The following is a 13,520-nucleotide window of genomic DNA, read 5'->3' as shown; positions in this document are numbered from 1 at the left end:
ATCAGAAAAAAGTAGAAACAGTAGATTGCTCAGAAGTAGAATTTATATATATAAAAATTCACTGAGTGACAAGGGAGGCATAACAATCACTTGCTCAGAGATATAAAAGCCATTGTTTAGCTATTTGAAATAAATTTATAAGCCTCTTATTAACAGCAAAATTAATTCCATGTAAATAAATTGTGTCTCAAAACCAAAAAGTCAACCACTAAAAATTAAAAGTCATACAAAAGTAAATGTTGGTCAAATTTTTGAGCAAAGAATGATTTTCTTTAATTATCTCTTGTCTGGATAATGGAATGTTTTGAGAATTTGATGATAGCTAAACAAATTCTTTCCCTCAGAATAATGCAAATATGGACAAAATTTTTCCATATCAATTTAGAAAGTTTGCAGATTCCCATGGGGACCATCCATAAATTCTTGGTTAGAGTTCTATTTAAGGTTAGAAAATATAGAAAACACATAAAAGAAAAATAGTATAAGTATGATTTTTAAAGGTAAAATATACATATATTCCAAATTATATATATGCAGCATGTAAAAAATAAACAAACATTGGGGAAAATGTTATAAAACCATATGATAACAGTTAGTAATGATTGAAAATAAAGTTTATAAAAAGATCGAATGTTTATAAAGCGTTTCCCAATAAATTGTACTGTATTAGAAAAAGCACATGATCAACAATTCTACTTACAAGAAACTTCAACTGTATAAAAAGACTACATAGAAAAATGCTGAAAATGAAATATTTCATAATGTTAAAAATCATTACCTTGGATGTTGGAATTTTGATTTATAGTTATTCTTCTTGGTATGTTTTTTGGTTTATAAAGGTGCAATTGTTTTATTTTTCTTTATCAATTTTATGGGTAATATATGTTTATTATAATTTACAAAGGCGATGGTTATTCGTTCTTCACAGAAGTGGTGAGGGATGGCGCCTTGATCTTACACTTAAGACCATCAAAAGAAGCAAAGGTAAAGTTTTGAGAAAGGAAGTACTGATACCTAAACATTTGACAGAGTAAGGCATTATTTACAAATAAAGGTAACAAAAAGAATTCTCAGATTTTTGAAGGATTCCAAAAGTAAAATGCACTTTTTGATACAAATACTTGAAAATGTTCTACAACAATACAAGAATGAAAAAACCAAGAGTGTAAGAATGAAGGATCAAGTATTAAAGGGCCAAGAATGAGCCATGAATTTAGTTACCGTAAATAAAAAGACTCAAATGTGTATGATAAATGCCTGCTATATTTCCAACCTATACCATACAAAAACCTGGAAGTGGTTGAAAATTTGCTGGTAATTTTCTCTCCTTATATCTTTTATTAATAAAATTGATGATTTACAAATTTAGCCTTATGTATGTCTTTATCATTATTTTTATAATCAGAATAGGAAAGAAATTATATTCCTAAAGGGAACTGACCTTTTGGCTATTTGATGGAAAAAGCGCAGGAATGAAATGCAAAAGATTAAAATATTGCGAAGCTTTCTCACTTATTAGTGTTATCAATATATGATTCTTACCTAGACAAATCATTCAACTACTAAATCCTCATATGTGAATAACAACACCTGTTTGGTGAAGAATAGATGAGATGGGTTTTGTCAGAAACAATTTGCCAACCACAGGCACTGTTTAAAAGCAAAGCACTCTCAGCGTTCTCATTGTGGCTACTTATTCTCTTCTGAAGATCTGCAAGAATGGAAAAAACTTCTCTGCCCTCTAACTTTACTTCCTGAAAATTTGGGTTCTTTATAAAGTATATGTTTTCTGCTTTGTGTTCATATTCCCTACATATATATATAAAAAAATCTACCCAGAATGTCAAAGAAACAAAGCCAGTAAAGCTTCACTTTTATTCTGCTAAAAATCTTTGTTTTAGAAACTATTTTGGCTCTTCTGTTGTTCTTATCTGAATGTTTCCCAGAGGATGTTATGTTAAAAGGACTGAGTTATTATGGGTGAGTCTTATACCTTTAACACAAATGTTGATCTTCAGCTGAGCAAAACACAGCCTATTCTTGTTTCCCCTTAATTCACGGGAAGATGCTGAGAAGAAGACATCACATGAGATGGATACCACCCTGAGTATAACTCATAGCTCAAGGTTTCCAGTATCTGAGTTCTTCCTGATAGGGCCCAGGCATTCATAAATGGCAGCACTGGCTCTCCATGCCCCTGGCTCTGCTCTACCTCTTAGCTGTTGGTGCCAATCTCCTCATCTTGATCCCATTCCAACGTGAGCCTACTCTGCATGAGTCTACTGGTATCAATTCCCTGGTATCCTGGCGGTAGTGGACATTGGCCTGGCTACTACCACCACCATGCCCAAGATTGTGGCTATCTTCTGGTTTGATGCCAAAGCCCTGCGTCTCTCTCAGTGTTTATGCTATCAACTCTGTGATGGGCATGGGGTCAGACATTTTTCTCTGCATGGCCATGGAAAGATATGTAGCTATTTGCTATCCCTTTCAGTACCCCTCCATAGTCACTGAGGTTTTTGTGATCAGTCATATTGTGATTCTCAGAAATGCCCTGTTGACCATCCCAATGCCCGTACTGGCTGCCCAGGGACACTGCTGCTCCAGGAATGAGACTGACCTCGGCCTGTGCGCTAACTTGGGGTCACCAGTCTTGCCTGTGATGACATCACTATTAACAGGTTTTACCAGCTAGCCTTGGCCTGGCTTATGGTTAGGGATCACATGGGTTTGGTCTTTGCTTCCCATGCTTGATTATTCACTCAGTGCTGAGGCTGAACTCTGCTGAAGCAATATCTAGGCCCTGAATACCTGCAGCTCCCACCTCATCCTCATTTTTCTTCCTATACAGCCATTGTTATATCTGTCATCCATCTGGCTGGAAGAAGGCCTCCCTTTATCTCGGTTCTCAAGGTGCTGCAGTGTCAGCCCCCCATCCCTCAACTGTATGATGTATGCCCTTAGGACACAGAAGCTGAGAGGAGGCTTCCAGAGGGTCCTTTGTTTGGGTGAGAATGTGTCCAGGAAGCGAGCCAACTTAAACAATAGAATTTTATAATCAATATTACAGAAAAAACACAGGCTTTGCAGCACAATGGTCCTGGGTTAAAAGTTCACATCTCCCAATTGCCTGGACATCAAGTCAAATTAATTTATCTATGTCGTATAGCACATACTATGTGCGAGGCACTATTCTAAACATTTAACAGCTATTACCTCATTTAATTGCCATAACAGCCCAATGAAGCAAATACCATTGCTATTTACATATTTTGCACGTGAGGCAAGAAAGCTGAGAAACTTGCCCAAAGTCAAACGGGAAGGAAGCTGCAGAGTGGAACCCACGCAGGCAGGCTCGAGGCCCTGCTCTTAACCCTCGGTCTCTATTCAAACTGACTACTAATTTTTAAAAATGTAAATTTAGATTCCAATAAAAGGATTAGATTACAATAAAAATCTAACTGAGATTCTATATCACTTCTCTATTAATAAAAGAACTTTCCATTTAAAATTGGCAGCAATTTTCCTGTCCGATGGTGAACACAGCAGATTTTAAAACCTCGAGAAAGACTCACTCTAGAGGATCCTCTTGGTTACATAACTCAAGAATATTTTTTTCATGATGACTTTCAGTTTATTTTTTGTACTTATGTATTCATAAACAAAATACAGTATTTCAAATGTCAAAATTTATACAAATGATGTCTTATACATCGTCTACAGATTATTCTGGGGTTTTTTATTAGTTTCAGGTGTACAAAACAATGTAATAGTTAGACATTTACACCCCTCATATATATGAGTCAAGAATTTGACAGGATTATTTGGTTGCTTTACAAACTCTTTGCCAACTTTAGTGCAGCTGATTTGCACTAAACACTAAGAGGAATATTTCAACCACTTTTTTTTAACATTTAACATTACTTCAACTTTTCTGATGACATAAGAAAATCCCAGTGTGATCCTATGATTCATTGGCAGTATAAAGGACACAAAAATTATCTAAAATGGGACTTTCCCTGGAAGAGAAATGATATAAATTTGTGGACAAGAAAAGTTGACAACTTTCTTTCCTTTCTTTCTTTCTTTTTTTTTCTTTCTTTCTTTCTTAGCTATTATTTATTTATTTATTTATTTATTTATTTATTTATTTATTTCAATGCCAGAGTATAGATCAGCAAAAGTGGAATGTTGGCTCTAGGGTAACATGTGGATAAGTTTACAAGGACCTCTTGACACAATCATATGGCATTAGGGCAGACTTTGAGAAGAAAGTCCCAACTGTGCCAGTAAATTTGCAAGCTCAATAGTGAGAACCATTAAAACTCAAGGAATTAAATCATCCTTCCTTTGACAGAGTAAGCTAGATAGCAAGGGCTTTATTACATCTATCAATAAGGCAGAATTTGACCATGTACTTTCACCTGTTTTAACAGTGATTCCACATACCAAGAACAGAAGCACTGACAGCTGATAAACAGTAGTGAGCTAATGGATGGGTTAAATTGCCTGTTTCTCTTTCCATACAGTGTTTAGACTAAGTTCCTGAAATTCTTTGGCATTTCAAGGAGTAAAAATAAGTCCCCCCAAAAAAGATACTGGAATTTCTTCTAATCTGGCCATAAAAGAGATTAGGTTTCCACTTCTACTAATGGCTGATACAATAACTCAGAAAAAGCTTCCAAGTGAAAACAAGTAGAAATAATGGGAAAACATCTTTAATTGGGTATAGAGAGATTGAAAAAGTGAAATTAGAAAAAACTCATGTGACTAAAATCTAAGTGTAAAAGAAAACTCAGAGACACTTTGTTTCAGCTCCAACAGGTAAAGGGAGTTTAGAAGTTGTCACTCTTATCTTTATATCAAGGAAAAGCTGGAAAAACTGAAAATCAACCACTTTTCTTCTACCCATCAGAAAACTGAGGCCACAGGGCTAACTGACATCCTGGAGTCAGAGAAATACCCTTCCCCTAGGTGAGATATGGGTTTAATAGTATCTTTTCACTGGAGAGGAGTTTTCTGTTATGGGGAATGCTCTGAGGTATTTCACAGTGTTAACTCTTTCCCCTCCACTGCCAGAGCCAGCAGACTATTCTTGGTTCTTTACTATAAGAACCTCAAGGGATGGGCCGGCCAAGTGGCTCATTGGTTAAGAACCGGCTTGGGATGCCAGAGGGCCCCAGTTCGGATCCCACATATGAGGGCCAGTGACACTGCCCTCTACAGCTAAGATGCTGAACAATAGCTCAACTTGGAGTTGGGCTGCCATGAGTTGCCAGCGACGGTGTAGGCTCCAACCCCTGCTGCAGTGGGTTGCCATGGGCTAACGTGTGTAGCTAGCAGCCAGCGTGAGCGGCCAGCAGCCAGCGTGAGCGGCCATCCAGAAGCTGGCGACTGATCTGCCTCACCTGGGAAGAGTGCAATGATGGTGGCAACTTGGGCCAGTGAAGCAACGTCCTCTGCAACTAGACTGAAGAACAAAATGACAGCAACTTGTCTGTTCCCTTTCCCCCAATTTCCCAGCACTGTTCCCATCCCCCAATTCACCAATAAAAATCTTTAAAAAAAAAAAAAAGAATCTCAAGGGATTGCTGAATATAAAATGTGGGGCCTCCCTAAGACAGCAGTTTAAAGTACTTCTCATTCCCATGCTAGTCCACACTCATCCTCCAGCATTTATCAAAATTATCTTTGAAGACTTCCTACCAGTTTGTGGCTCCAGCAGCTTCTGCTCCAATTAGCCACATTCTCTGTATTCACCAGTTTTTCCAAATTTGTGGTTGCGGTTGCCCTGCAATGTCAATTTTCTGATGAGTCCAAGAAAAGTCATTTAATTTTCTTTTTATCAGCTTTTTTTTAAAGAATAGGAGCAATGATTTAACCCTCCATTGGGCACAACTGATCTCATAGATTCATTGCACACAAATTTCCAAATATCTAACAGCTAACTTAAGTATTGTAACTCGTCGCTTCCGTATCTTCCCCCTCTACCATAACCTATCGCTAGTCGTGTTTGTGACTTAGTGCAGTAAAGATGCATTTCATAGCAGCATCTTTAATCTCACAGATTCGTTGCACTTATTTGAGATATTTTTTACATTTTCTCAACGGATTTTTTTGTATAGTACTATCTTTTCAGACATTCCAGAAAAAGATTGTAAGTATGGTTTTATTATTGAAACTTAATAATTAGGTATTTTATTTTCTAATTAATCTGACAGATTCATTGTGCCTGTTTAGGGTAATATTTTTCCTTTGTAGGTTTTACCTTCTAAAATGGCTCAACTTCAAAGATTTTATAATCCCAATGACCCAAAAGATGCTGAGATATTGCTACAGATGTTGATGGAGTCTGATAATGATGAAAATGAACTTGAATTTGAAGATGGAAGTGACACAGATGGTGAAGATCAAGTTGAAGAACAAGACAAAAATTCTGACACTGAGCAAGAAAGTTCTCCTTCAGAAAGTGATCAAGAAAGTAGTAACAAAGAAATAGATGAATATTTTATTGGAAAGATAAAATATAAGTGGCATTAATGACAAGTGCTATACCTAGAGAATGGAAATGAAGTTAAAAATAAGACATTTATTTCTGAAACAGTTGAGTAGGGAATTGGTAGCCAAACATATGAACCAAAGAGCTGCAAAAAATAGGGGAATTCCTTCACTTCTCCAACAAAAATTGCAGAACTTTACTACACCTACTGTCAAAGTTCAAGCAGAAGAACCTGAGGCCACCACTTCGTCAAACAAAAGGAAACGGTGTGCACCTTGCATAGGAAACAAAAGACAAAGGTATTCCAAACACTTCTGTAAACTTTGCAAACAATTTTTGTGCTTAGAACATGCGACAATGATTTGTGAACATTGTTTCAACACAAAATTCAATGGCAATGAAGCTAATGAAGAGCAATCAGATTAGTTTTTGTTATTTTATTAAATGACAAATTTTGTTTTAGTTTTATGTTTTGAATTTCTGTTGATTTTTATACTGAGTTTATGTAATAAACATATATTGTTTTTACTTTGTGGCAAATTAAAATTTCATTCTGAATAAATAATAAGCATGCTTACACATTATTTTCATTCATTTTAAATTTAAATTAATAAATGTCATACATGCATCTAGTAGATGCACTGCGCCTGAACTTATAACTTTCGCATTGTGCCCAATGTAGAGTTAAAGTTCTTTACATGTCAGGTGTTCTAGGACTGGATTATAACTGAAGTATGAAATAAATATCCATGAGTCCATACTAACATAAACAAGTGTTCCAATAAATAAATACATAGGGGGCAATAGACAAACAACCCATGGAGAAAAATTCCAAATCATTTACTAGGATACACCACCCTCAAGAAGGTGAAGCACAATTCCTCCCTTCCTAAGTACACAGTGACTTCTGTCTAATAGCCTAATTTGGCTGCAAGTGGGAAAAGAAAAAGAAAAAAAAACAAGACCAAAATATATATTTTGAATGCCCAAATTATAGATTACTATACCCTCTTTCTTAGTATCCCTGTCTATTAACCAAATGTTAACAATTTCTTATATCCACTTGACTCTCCAAAACTGCAGATTCCTATGTAGACATAGAATTTTACAACTGGAGTTACCACGTGGCTGACAGCCATAGGGACACATGCTCCAGAGACAAGAAAAGAGAAAGGGACTGAATTTTACTAGACTTTTTTTTACATTAACTGCTCAGATTAAGATATCCCTACTCTGAATTGAGAGCCCAGAAACAACACATATACATGGGCAAATGATTTTCAACAAAGAAGCCAAAAACATACAATGGAGAAAAGAAAGCCTCTTCAATAAACGGTGCTAGGAACATTGGAAAGCCACATGCCAAAGAATAGAACTAGACTGCTATTTGTCATCATACACAAAAGTTAACTCAAAATGGATCAAAGACCTAAATATAAGACCTGAAACAATAAAATACATAGGATAAAACCTAGGTACTAAACTTGTAGATCTTGGTCTTAGCGAGGATTTTATGAATTTGATCTCAAAGGTGAGGGAAGTAAAAGCAAAAATAAATGAATGGACTATATCAAACTAAAAAGCTTCTGCACAGCAAAAGAAACCATCAACAAAGCAAAAAGGCAACCAACTGAACGGGAGAAGATATTTGCAAGCAACCCCTCCAATAAGGGATTAAGATATAAATATATGAAGAATTCACACAACTCAACAACAACAACAAAAAGAACCCCAAACAATCCAATTAAAAAATGGGTGGAGGACCTGACAGACATCTCTCCCAAGAAAACACACAAATGGCGAACAGATACATGAAAAGATGCTCAACTTCACTAGTTATAAGGGAAATGCAAATCAAAACTACAGTGAGATACAACCTCACACCTGTTAGAATGGCTATTATCAACAAGACAAGTAATAACAAGTGTTGGAGAGGTTGTGGAGAAAAAGGAACCCTCATACACTGTTAGTGGGAATATAAATTGGTACAGACACTATGGAAAACAATATGAAGATTCCTCAAAAAATTAAGGATAGAGTTACCATCTGACCCAAAAACCCCTCTCCTGGGTATCTATCCCAAAACTTTGAAAATATTTATTTGTGTGTGTGTATATATATATATTCATTGCAGCATTATTCATGGTGGCCAAGAAATGGAAACAGCTAGAGTGTTCTTTGATAGATGATTGGATAAAGATGTCATCCATCTTCTTTACTACTCAGCCATAAGAAAAGATGAAATACTGCCATTTGGGACAACATGAGTGGATCAGGAGAATATCATGCTAAACAAAGTAAGTCAGATTGAAAAAGTCAAGAACCATATGATTTCACTCATATGTGAGATACAAAACTGAAAGCAACAAATGAAAAAACAAACAAAAACTCATAGACACAGACAACAGTATGGTGGTTATTGGAGGAAGAGGATGGTGGGGGCAGAAGAAAAGGGTAAAGAGGGTTTAATATATGGTGACAGAAGGAGATTTGATTCTGAGTATTGAACACACAATGCAATATTAAGATGATGTATTTACCATAGAATTGTATACTTGAAACCTATATAATTTTATTAACCACTGTCACCCCAATAAATTTAAGAAAATTAAGAAAAAATAATAATTTTTTTTATTACTCTGGATAGTGAGTGAAGAGTAAACAGAAGCCAAGAGTTTTATGACAATGGACTGGCCACCACATGGCCAGAAAAATCAAGGGGGAAAATGTGCCTTCTTCATATTTGTAAACAAACTATCAATTAGGATTGTGTTTAGCTGCATATGAGACAATAGATTATAGCAGTTAATCAAATTTGAGTTTATCTCATATTATACACACACACAATGGGGGGAGAGAGAGAAAGAGAGAGAGAGAGAGAGAGAGAGAGAGAGAGAGAGAGAGAGAGAGAGAGACAGAAAGAGAGAATCAGGCAGTTTGGAACTGTTAAAGCAAGTCTATTGTGCACTCGAAGGACCAGTCTCTTTTTACTGCTCTGCCATTCTAAGCCACAGCTACCATACTCCATATTCAGATAAAAAAAGGAACAAATTTAAAAGGAAGCATTAATAGACTTTTACTCACATCTGTTTAGTCAGAAATGAGTCTGATGTTCATCTCTGGTTATAAGGAAGACTCAAACGTTAAGTCTTTTAGTTTCCCAGACTCTGTGATAGTGGGAAGTTATGGAAAGGTGGGCTTGAATGAGTGTTGAATGAACTAACTCCCAGTAAAAACAGGTAATACATTCACATCACATTCTTTTCATGCAATATTTTCAGAAATTGATAAAATATTGTGCCATGAAAAAAACTCTTACAATTTTCAAAGAATAAATAAGTTCCAAAGATTTCTGAATCAACATAACAAATTCAGCACTCACTGCAGCTTCCTCCTCCCACTACAAAACCTAGTAATCACTAACAACATAGTCAATAATAAAGCAATTAGTAACAAATGAGGAGCCATTGATAATACAGAAAAAAATTAGGTACACACCAAAGATGAAAGGCAACTGTGATGGAATTATGAAAGAACAGAAGCCCAAAAGATGTACAGGAAAAGATTGCTATGAAAAGAATGTAGATTCAGACTGAGAAATGTCTGATACTGAGGGAAGCATAGGGCCATGAGAAAACCAACCTGGTGACTAATAGGTAGCACAGTAGGAGTAGCCAAGCATGCCTATCCTTCTGTACATACACTCTTGGACCAAAAACTGGGCTAAAAGTCAAGCAATAGCTGTTGATGTTTCCAGAATATCAGAGATTGGATCAGAAAACAGGGCAGCAGTGACCCATGAGGCTATAAACAACCATATCCTATGAGGTGTGGGAAACCATAAATCAAGTTATTGGCACCCCTCACATCTCTACAACAGGTTGCATCAAACAAATGCAGCAGCATCCTGAGATTACCTACTAGAAAGGAAAACAACTAACCAATGACCAAGATGGCTTGGTCTAAACTTTAGACAGGTTTCTTTCTGACTACAGTCCCCTGACCTCTCTTTTCTTATAGCATTTGCTTCAGAAAACTTGTACATTCTTTCTCTGCTCCTTTGCAGTGTATATAAATCATCTTCTAACCTCTTACCAGTTATATAACCCAGGAAATGTCTTTCTCAAGGACCTGGGAACTATCTCTTGAAATGTAAACATTGAAGGAGATAGCACCCCATCTCTCAGTCTCTGTGGAGAGTAGAAGCCTAACTTCCAAAGGCGCCAATTAGCAAACACAGATGGCCTAATCACAGACAAAAACATTTGCAATCTCAGGAATAACTCAGTGTGCTTGACACATCCCATTGATCAACCTCCCACTAAAGTCCGTCAGTACTTTTCCACTAGCTCACCCCAGGGCTTAAATCCATTCCATGAGACACCTTACCCCAACCCAATCTTACTTTTGTTTTAGCAGAGCAGGGTATCCAGACTTGGTCTGTGCTTTCTTTCCCATTGCTGGTAATAGTATCAGAATAAAATCAACTTCCATTTGCTCATCATGTCTAGTGCAATTTTTTCTTTAACATCAAATACAACTACATATTTGAGCAAAACCACCATGAAGAATGGCATTAAAACTAATAAGCACAACTCACATCTGAAGATAGAATGAATTCAACATCAATCAAACAAGAAAACAAACAAACAACAACAACAACAAAACCTCCTCTCAAGGTAACCTTCTCTATGCCAACTCTACTTCAGGATTCCAAACACTCATCCTTTCAGGTCTAGAGGTTGTGACTAGTGCTATTATTAGCCCTAGGTAACTGCACTATCACTTAGGATCTCTTACTGACTACATCCTTATAAATAGTCCCTTTGTAAGTAATCCCTTCTCAAATTTTTTTAATTTGAGACATAACAAGAGTTGGCAAGGATGTAGAAAAAAGGAACTTTTGTGCACTGTTGCTGGGAACATATATTGGTGTAGCCATTATGGAAAACATTAAGGAGGCTTCTCAAAGAAATTAAAAATATAACTACCATATGATCCAGCGATTTCACTTCTGGGTATTTATCCAAAGAAAACAAACTTAAAGAACGGGATATGTGGCACTGCAAAAGAGCACAGGTTTTGAAACTCAACCGACCCTGGTTGGGATTTGATTTCCCTTTTTCATTAGAAAATATAAATTCTTAGCTAACATATGAATAAAAACTTACACTCTCTAGAAACAAAAATATTGTAAATGACAATAAATATGAGAGGTGGCTCCTGCCTAGTGGAACTATATACATTGCTTTTAATGGTTTCAATTACATTTAAAGGTTTCAAGCATGGAAATAACTCAAATGTCCATCAGGAGGTGAATAGATGAAAAAAATGAGTAGATTCATATATTGGAATATTATTCAGCAATAAAAAGGAATGAAGTATTGACACATGCTATAACATGGATGAATCTTAAAATCACTATGCTAATTGAAAAAAGCCACACCAAAATAAGAGTCATATGTTGTATGATTCCATTAACATGAAATATGCATAATAGAGAAATCCATAGAGAAAGAAAGTAGACATGTGTTTGTCAGGGGCTGTGAGTGCCGGGCACAACTCTATGAATACACTAAAAACCATTGACCTATACACTTTAAAAGGGTAAATTCATAGTTCGTGAACTAAGTTATTATTTTTTTAATGTTGTCAGATGCTTGTCTAACAGGGAAGGCAGCAGATTTTCTTTCTTCTAGAAGAATTAGCATAGCAAAAATTAATTGTGTATGACAAGAATGTAACACAAATTATTTTGTGGCTTGAAAAAAGCTGACCTCTCTCACTGTATATGGAGCTAATTTGTATTGGAGCCAAGAAACTTTCTGGAAGAAGGTAATGAAATCACCAGCCCCATAATCTCTTCATTTTAGAGTTTAATATGATATAAACTTCCCTGATGAGTAGATGAAGATGATCCCAATATTCTAGACTTAATTGCATCAAAGATCATAGGAGATCCCTTAAAGGAAAATCTCACCATAAGTGAAGTTTGTGTGTTCATGCATGTGTGTACCAGCACATGTGTTTGTGTTCGGAGGAAATAAAACTGATGTCCTGGGCTTAATGGCAAAGAAGAACAAGTGAGGGTTGCCAGATTTAGAAAATAAAAATACAAGATGTCAGTTAAACTTTAATTTCACATAAATAGCAAGTAATTTTTTTAGTAAAATGATGTGCCATGTGGTAAGTATGAAGCATGCATAGCCAAATATTATATTGAGGAAATGTATACATCTTACCTGTGATATTTTGGTACCTACTCATACTGAAAAAGTATTCATCGTTTATATGAAATTCAAACTTAACTTGGTGTCCTATATTTTACCTGGAAAACCTACAGGGTATAGATCGCTTCCAGGTCACCATGCAGCTGAGGGTGAAACTCCTCCTGACTCTACGGGAATATTTTGGGAAGAGTAACTAAGCATATAAGTCCAAGCTAAAGAGCTGTAAACTAGGGGGCACAAGTATGAGGCATGTTTGGCCAAACATAATATTAAGGACATGTATTCATCTTACCTCAAAAAAAAATTTTAGGCAATAAAATATAGTAGTATGGCAGTATGAAGAAGTCATGAATCCTCTACCTAGGAAACAACTGTAAAATTAGAAAAAAACTATCAGAAATATTCATTTCATGGCTCTGGAAACCACAGAGCCCACAAAGCAGTGGAAAACCACAAATTGAGATACATTTATTCATGAACAGCTGCTAAACTTCAAGTAGGAGGCATAGGACTCTGTTGTTCTTGCCTAGGGCTGCCCTCATCCAACCTCCTCCAGCCCCAGCTTGGTCAGTATGATAGTTTTACCAGGGAAAGACTGGGTATAAAATAAGTAGCTTCACTGCCCGAAGGGGCTGACTTGATTCAGAAGGAAGAATGGAAAACCCATACCCAGTGCCAAATGGAAAAGTCCTGCAGCCATTCTAACCAAAGGCTATTGTCCTGATTGGTGCACACAGCAGACTGGAAGACTGACCAGAGGTTTCCAGGGAGATATTACAAATGAAATAAGC

The 13,520-nt window shown here is 36.3% G+C and overlaps 1 pseudogene; it reads left to right on the top strand.

Moving 5' to 3' along the window:
• The first annotated feature begins 1,842 nt into the window (after positions 1–1,842).
• LOC109396527 (olfactory receptor 688-like) lies at positions 1,843–3,379 on the top strand (annotated as a pseudogene).
• The last annotated feature ends 10,141 nt before the right edge of the window (positions 3,380–13,520 follow it).

The sequence above is a fragment of the Hipposideros armiger genome, unplaced genomic scaffold (assembly GCF_001890085.2).
Source record: "Hipposideros armiger isolate ML-2016 unplaced genomic scaffold, ASM189008v1 scaffold_525, whole genome shotgun sequence".
Taxonomy (NCBI): domain Eukaryota; kingdom Metazoa; phylum Chordata; class Mammalia; order Chiroptera; family Hipposideridae; genus Hipposideros; species Hipposideros armiger.
The sequence above is the reverse complement of the archived record's forward strand: the minus strand, read 5'-3'. Positions and strand labels throughout refer to the sequence as shown.